The sequence below is a fragment of the Triticum dicoccoides genome, chromosome 1A, assembly GCF_002162155.2.
Source record: "Triticum dicoccoides isolate Atlit2015 ecotype Zavitan chromosome 1A, WEW_v2.0, whole genome shotgun sequence".
NCBI lineage: Eukaryota > Viridiplantae > Streptophyta > Magnoliopsida > Poales > Poaceae > Triticum > Triticum dicoccoides.
In genome coordinates, this window is record NC_041380.1 from 443,187,372 (window position 1) to 443,195,542 (window position 8,171).

The window sequence follows — 8,171 nt, forward strand, 5'->3', positions numbered from 1 at the left end:
TAATCTTTGCAGTTATTCGGCCACGGTTTGAAGGGTGGTTTTGTCTCCCAATGTCCCCGCAAATTCTGAAAAAAAAATCATGGATGTGGGTGTATGCTATAAAATGAGAACCTGCAAAAAATCATCAAAAATATGATAATTTGTGTTCCATAAAAAAACAAGAGATAACTGTATTCGTTTTGTTATTTTTTTCATAGAACACAGGTAGCCATATTTTTGGATGAAACTTTGCAGGCTATTGTTTCAATTATGAAATGAATCAAGTGCATACAGATCAAATTTGGTTAGGATCAAATAAACCAAGAGCATACCAAGCTGAATGTCGATTTCATATTTAATGGGCCAATATGTCATGGTCATTAATAGAATATCGAATATGTTACTGTGTTATCCGCTAATTTTGAATACCCATTCCACTAGCCTTACCTTATCTTGATGTTTTGAACCAATATAATCTATACCCTTCATCCAATGGCCATGTATGCCTAGCACAACCATCTCAGCACGTGAGTAGAATTGATCTCCAACATCAACCCCTAAGAAAGAAGACAATGAGCGAATTCACATTGTTATTTCTATAAAGCTAGTAAGAAAGTAGGCAAGAACTGTTTCATCAATCAATAAGACGTTTTCCTCTTTGAAAATAAATGAAACACTAACCAGGAAGATGCCCTATCCTCTTCTCTGGATAAAGTACGGCATTGGTCGCTTGCATCTGTTTTATTTTGCAGGTTCACATAAATTTGCAATATCTATAATACACAATTCTAAGTATCACTAATAAAAGGTACCTTTGTTAATGCTTTCAGATCAGGGCGCTTTGATGGCCGTTTGACTTCTTCAAAATCTTCGTCATCTTGGTTGTTAGTCTTCCATGTTCACAAGCAAAGAAGGTTATGAAATCGTACCAAGCATTTCATAGGGTATCAAACTGCCAGAAATAACATAAACATACGACAATGCATTTTTTTGTGGATAGGGGCCGGTGGGGACGAGGATTATAACTGGTCAAAGTTTATATTTCAACCTTCGATTTACGGTCCCTAGCATTTTTTTACCCTCTTGAGCTAATGCTTCACCCATGGCTTGGTTTTCCCACATTTACCCAGAGTCTGTTGTTCCATAAGTGATAAAATCAAACATTTGTATGAGAAAATAAACAAAAATCATCGACAGGACCGTTCAAAGTAAATTATGTCTGAGGAAACAGATAATAAACGAACTCCAACACGGGAGGAGCCATGTAGATTTTAATTAAGGAAAACTTACTGCATGATACTAGAATTAGCTCAGGGGTTGAACTTTGGAACATGGGTCCATGCACACCCCTTATGAACAGTAAAATCAGAAAAAAATAGAGTGTGAGTGTGGAGTGTGGACCCATGTTCTGTCAATGTGTGAAGTTTCGCGAAGAAATGACACGGTATTCTGGGCAAAAAAGGCAAAGTCAGCGCTTAAAAAAACATGTTTGAAGTAATTTGGATGTCCGATTTTTTTAATTTTATTTTTGCCAAGAGTACAACTGATGTCATTTCTTTGCAAAACTTCACATGTGAGTAGAACAGTTAACCTAAAATTTTAGAATTTTTTATTTTAGAACTATTTTTAAAATTTTACTTTTCACAAGGGGTGCATGGACCCATGTTAACCATTCTATTTCAAAATTTTAGAATGAAGTATATTGGAGTAAGTAACGGGGGACAGAAATATGTAAAGCATCTATAATAGTATCAAAATGCTATCGATCTATGCGGATGATGTCGTTCTCCCACATGGATCTGGCATTTGTCAAGGAAGTAATGCACATCTTTGGAGAGGCATCGGGTCTGAAGATTAACTATCAAAAGTCCTCGGCGATCATGATTAGGCCGGGAGCGGGGGACACCGAAAGAGTTGCTGCAGCGCTACCGTGGAGGATTCAAACTTTTCCGTGTAAATACCTCGGCCTCCAACTTTCGATCAAGCAACTAACTCGCAATCAGTGGCAGCCTATGGTGGATGCGGCGCTCAACTTCCTGCCAGGATGGTCGAGAGGTCTGATAACTAGGCCTGGCAGGTTGATTCTTATCAACAGCATCGTTAGAGCGAGGCCTATCCATCATCTTATCGTGGCCAATGCACCGAAGTGGGCCTTGGATAGCATTGACAGAGGGTGTAAGGCGTTCTTCTGGGCTGGTTCAGAGGAGATTCACGGTGGACAGTGCCTAGTGGCCTGGAGTCGGGTTTGCCGGCCTAAGGAGCTTGGAGGGCTGGGCGTGTTGAATTTGCATACACAAGGAATTGCCCTCAGGCTCAGATGGGAATGGCTCAGACGTACTGATAACTCCAAACCTTGGCAGGGACTGGCTATGTCGGCAGACAAGGAGATGCAAGCAGCCTTCGCTAGCTTGGTGCATTGGGGGGCAATGGAAGCCAAATCCTATTCTGGAAGGATAGATGGATCCAGGGTCCCCGCATTATGGAAATTGCACCGCTGGTGATAGTGCAAGTTCGAACCCAAACAGTGAATCGGCGGTTGGCAAAGGATGGGTTGACCTCAAGCAATTGGATTAATGGCATCAAAGGGGAACTGTCAACAGACGGGCTTGTCCAGTTCATTCAGCTATGGAAGAGATTAGGTACTGTCGATCTTGACTCCTCATTGGAGGATCAAGCTATTTGGAAGTGGTCGGCATCGGGCCAGTACTCGGCTTCTTCGGCTTACCGGATCATGAACGAGGGACCTATCAGATTGGGATGCGCAAAAGGACTGTGGAAATGCTGGGCTCCACTGGGCTGCAGACTGTTCATGTGGTTGGCGCTGCAGCAAAGACTTTGGACCTCCGATCGTAGACTCCGGCATGGACTTCAGGATGCTACATCTGTATGTTTCCTGTATGATCAAGAGGAGGACTCGGTGAATCATATAATGCTCCAATGTGTTTACTCGAGGCAAGTGTGGTTCCAATGCTTCAGGTGGGCTAAGATCGACATGCGGATGATGCCCTCGCCGACGGATATATTGCAGGAATGGTGGCCAACTGCCCGGAAATGGATCCCCAAGGGGCATCGAAAGGGATTTGATTCGCTGGTGCTATTGACTTGTTGGAGCATTTGGAAGCAAAGGAATGGGCGAGTTTTTGGTGGCCATGGCATTAGCAAGGAAGAGGAACTCTCCACGAAGATTTATCAAGAGCTGCGACTTTGGCTAGCGGTAGGAGCAAGGAGTGTTCAACACTTGTGTGAGTAGTCCTGTATGGTAGGAGTAGGAGTGGGAGTCTCTTTGGCTTCGCCGACTTGTGGTGACGGCCAGAACAATCCTCTTGTAATTATTTCTCCCTTCTATAAAGCTTAGGTACGCTCTTGGCGTACTCTAAAAAAAAGTATCAAAATGCACCTAATTATTAAGGACTGCGCTACGGCGTGACGGGCCCAATCCCCTGCATGCGCTGGATGCAGTGGACGTCGGCCAGGGCGTCAGCAGGTCATCATCAGCCTGCGCAGACTCGACAGCGTGGTCGATCACACACTGGAGAGTGCGACACGCCGTAAAATTCCCGATTATTAATCACACGCTTCACATGGACTATTACTAATATGATTTGTATTTGAGATGTACAAAATGTTAGAAACAAATAGAAATAGGAGCATACAAAAGCCTTTTAGAAAGAAATGCCTAACACACAGCATCCAGCGCAATGACTGCAAACATGCTTCCATGTGCACAATGACTGCAAAATATTTAGGAGAAAAGACCTGCTAACGCGAACAAGCATAACACGTTTCAGAATGAAGACATGATCAAGAAAAAAGGGAAACAAGCAGGGAACTATAAGCTCCCCGCAACTTATATTTCCTGTATGCACACATAGCTACTACAAATTCAATATAATCAGGATTCGAGGTGTACACAAGGTCATAAACAAACAGGATCATATAATAAATCATTTTGAAGGAAAGTCCTGGTAGTAGAAACCACATGACATGGCCCATTAAATTAAACAAAGCACACACAACATAGGTTAGCAACAAATAGCCAAACAAACAAACATAAGATCAGACCAAGCATATGCATCCATGTGCACAATGATGACAAAGCTATTTAGGAGGAAAGACCTGATAGCACTAATATCAGAGTACTAAAAATGCACATGTTACTGCAATTTTAGTAGCCCCTGGTCCAATTGTGCAACTTCTAGGTGACTGAGATTTATGGAATTTCAGGCAACTGAAAATTAGCAAACACTATGACTGGCGGACTACTTTCTGTGCAACAGCCAACAGTACAACTGTACGAGATTACTCAACTAATGGCATGAAAAAACTGAATGAACTTCATATTCATGCTCCAGAATTTCACAGCTCAAACTGTGCGTTCATGGTACGTCCAGCCAACCAGTACGTGTAAATCTTTCATGGTCAAAGAGACCCTAATTTCACAGCTAAAACTGTTCGTTTATCATAGAAGACACAGAATGCCACACCTGACGCTTGAGAGCCCTGGAGGCCTTCAGCTCTTGCCTTACAGCCTGCTCCCTTTGCTGTTCCTCCTGTGACACAAACCATATGCCAGGCCTTAAAAACACTATAGGAAACTAACAATCCCTTTTGTTTTTTCAGAAACTAACTAACAATCCTTAATATGCCCAGTGCCCACATTCAGAAGTATGTTTTTGTTAACGAGAAAATTAAGGAGACCGGGAGACCTGCACAAAGTGAAGGTAATTACTGCTGAAAGCCCGCAGCGTTTCCTTCACACGCAACCTCCAGCTCTTGCCGCCACCGCCATGCTCATCGGCCCCACCATCCACGGGCGCCACCTCCTCGTTGTCCTTGGGCAGCGCCAAAACCTCGCATGCAGTCATCGCCGTTGCCATGGGCGCGGTGACCGTCCTGCGCCTCTTTCTCCCGTCCAGCGCCACCGCGTCGGACTCCACCTCCATGCCCTGGAGCAACGGAACGAGCATGTCCACCGCCGTCTCCGCGGCCTTGGCAGCCTCCCTCTGCTTCCTCCTTACGTAATGCAGCACCGGCTTCTTTACCGGGACGCCTCCCTCGTCCCTCTTGTGCCCGAGGCGCCCGACGGACCCTGCGTCGTCCGGGCACCCCTTCTCGGTGTGCGGCGCGCTCCGTGGGCGGCGCGGCGCGGGGTCGGTGAAGTCATCGGGCTCGGCGTAGTCGGGGTACCCCTTCTCGGCATACCGCGCGCTCCGTGGACGGCACGGCGCGGCGGAGGCGCGGACGTCGGGCAGCTCGGCGTAGTCGAGGCACCCCTTGTCGGCGTCCCGTGCGCTCCGTGGGCGGCACGGCGCGTGGACGGCGCGGGCATCGGGCGGCACGGCGTAGTCGAGGCACCCCTTCCGGGCATGCCGCGCGGTCCGCGGACGGCACGGCGTGGCGGGGCCGCAGAAGTCGGGCTCCTCCGCGTAGTTGGGGTACCCCTTCACCGCGTACCGCGCGCTCCTCGGGCGGCACGGAGAATCGGCGAAGCCCGGCACCTCCATGACGGCGGCCGCCGGTGGGATCGCGCTCAGGCTCCTCCTTTGGGGCGGCGGCGAGGGTTTTGGGAGGGATTGGGTGAGGGCGGAGAGAAGCGAGGTGCGCGACAGGACACGGACGCGATGAGAAAGGGAGGGAGGGGCAGGTGGACGAAGCCACGAAGGTACTGCTCTTTAACCATTTGCGGCAAAGCTTGGGGGACATGGGGATTTTACCAGACTGCCTTCGCGAGCTCGCGATGGAATGTCGTTGGGGATGTCTGAATGAAAGGGCGATGTCCGGATCGGACGGCCGCGAGCATAGTAGCCCGAACGGCACGGCACGGCATCGCCGTCCAGCACCACTGGGTGGGGCGGATCGATCCTAGAAAGAAACGGAGGGGATTTAGGGTATGTTTGGTTTATACTAGAAGTAGTAGCAAATATGTGCCTTTGGTCAACTCCAACGCACAACCCAATTTTGTCCAGGTGTGTTTCTTTGGTTCCAAACCGACAAAAAACAATGGTCCAACGCAACGACTTATATCATTTTTTCATCGTTTTGTGTTTACTCAGGATCAAATTTGCTCATGATTTGGGTCCAAAGCGGACACAAACCAGACATTTTCTGCATCATCCTCGTCCGTATGTGTCCTCTCGTGTCCGACCTAGGCCCACCCACCATTCACCCACCATCCCATCTCTCTCCACCTTTTCCTTTCTCTCTTTTCCCGCACACACACCAACCCATCTCGGTGCAGACCACCCACCATGCCGTGGGAGATGATGTGGCCGTCAGGACAACGTCGGAGCAGCGCCTGCTTACTCGCTCGCGCTCTGGTCCGGGACGCAGCTGCTCGAGCAACACGAGCAGACAGTGGCGATGGTAGCAATCTGGCGAGCTTTGGCCTCCGCCACACCATAAAATTTTCTACCTTCATACTATATGCACGTTTAGGTCTAGGAAAACTTCACAGTCTGTATTTTGTGCGCCTAGCTGCTTACATCAACCATACCTTGAAGAATATTCTGCCTTTGCCACTGCGAGCAGGCCGCCTTGAACGCCAGGCGCTCCTCGTCGCTCTGGTTCGGGACACAACACGAGCAGGTTGCCGCCAGAGCACCTTGACAGAACGGGAGAGAGCGCCCAGCCGCCCGACCTTGCCGCCGTCGGAATCCCAGACATGGCGGTGCTTCCTCTGTCGCTCTAGGCCAGGCGTGCAGAGCCCCAACTGCCAGACCTCGTCGCGGCCAGAGTCCCGTCGACGGGATCTAAGAGCACGGGGTGCCTGATACGTCTCCAACGTATCTATAATTTTTTTATTGTTCTATGCTATTATAGTATCAATCTTGGATGTTTTATATGCAAATATTTTTTTTGGACTAACCTATTAACTTAGTGCCAAGTGTCAGTTATTGTTTTTGTCTGTTTTTGGTTTGCTAGGAAATCGGTACCAAACGAAGTCTAAATGCCACGAAATTTTTTGATGATTTTTTTTCTGGACAAGAGAGACCCTATAAGCTTCGGGAGGAGACCAGACGTGCAACGAGTAGGCGACAAGGCACTTGGGCGCGGCTAGGGGTAGGCGCGCCCAAGTACCTTGTGGACCCCATGGAGGGTAGGCGCGCCCAAGTACCTTGTGGGCCCCATGTGGCTTCGTTTGACCTAATTCCACCTTTATAAATTCTTTAAAATTGGGAAACCAATAAAGAACCACCCAAAATAGTTTTTCCACTGCCGCAAGTTTCTCTTCTTCGGAGATCCCATCTGGAGGCCTTTTTCGGTACTCTGCCGGAGGGGAAATCAATCACGAATGGCCTCTACATCAACCTTGCTACCCTTCCGATGATGTGTGAGTAGTTTACCACAGACCTATGGGTCCATAGCTAATAGCTAGATGGCTTCTTCTCTCCCTTTGATCTTCAATACAATGTTCTCTTTGATGTTCTTGGAGATCTATTCGATGTAATCTTTTGCGCTGTGTTTGTTGGGATCCGACGAATTGTGGGTTTATGATCAGATTATCTATGAATATTATATGAGTCTTCTCTGAACTCTTTTATGCATGATTATTATAGCTTTGTATTTCTCTCCGATCTATCCGTTTGGTTTGGCCAACTAGATTGATTTATCTTGCAATGGGAGAGGTGCTTTGTAATGGGTACAATCTTGCGGTGCTCTATATCCCAGTGACAGAAAGGGACAAGACACATATTTGTATTGTTGTCATTGAGGATAAAATGATGGGGTTTATTCATATTGCTTGAGTTTACTTTGTCTACATCATGTCATCTTTCTTAAGGCGTTACTCCGTTCTTTATGAACTTAATACTCTAGATGCATGCTAGATAGCGGTCGTTGTGTGGAGTAATAGTAGTAGATGCAGGCAGAAGTCGGTCTACTTGTCTCGGACATGATGCCTATATACATGATCATTACCTTGGATATCGTCATAACTATGTGCTTTCTATCAATTGCCCAACAATAATTTGTTTACCCATTATATGCTTTTTGTTAGAGAGAGAAGCTTATAGTTAAAACTATGGCCCCTGAGTCTATCTCTATCATATATAAAATCCAAAAATACCCTGCTGCAATTTATTTACCGTTATTTTATTTTGTGTTTTTGTTTATCTATCTACCATTATCAGACTTGATCCTTGCAATTAACCATCGAGCGGATTAACAGCCCCCTTGATCGCATTGGGTGCAAG

General features: G+C 47.0%; 1 protein-coding gene and 1 pseudogene across 1 annotated transcript in view; one reads left to right on the top strand and one right to left on the bottom strand.

Annotated features, from left to right (window-relative positions):
* Positions 1-1,818, top strand: part of LOC119277777 — an 11,750-nt gene extending 9,932 nt beyond the window's left edge. Inside the window, exon 3 of the transcript XR_005137311.1 lies at positions 810-1,818. The gene's annotated coding sequence lies outside the window, so the exon portion shown is untranslated. The remainder of the gene's footprint in view (positions 1-809) is intronic.
* Positions 1-5,644, bottom strand: part of LOC119277770 — a 13,077-nt pseudogene extending 7,433 nt beyond the window's left edge.
* Between the last annotated feature and the right edge of the window lie 2,527 nt (positions 5,645-8,171).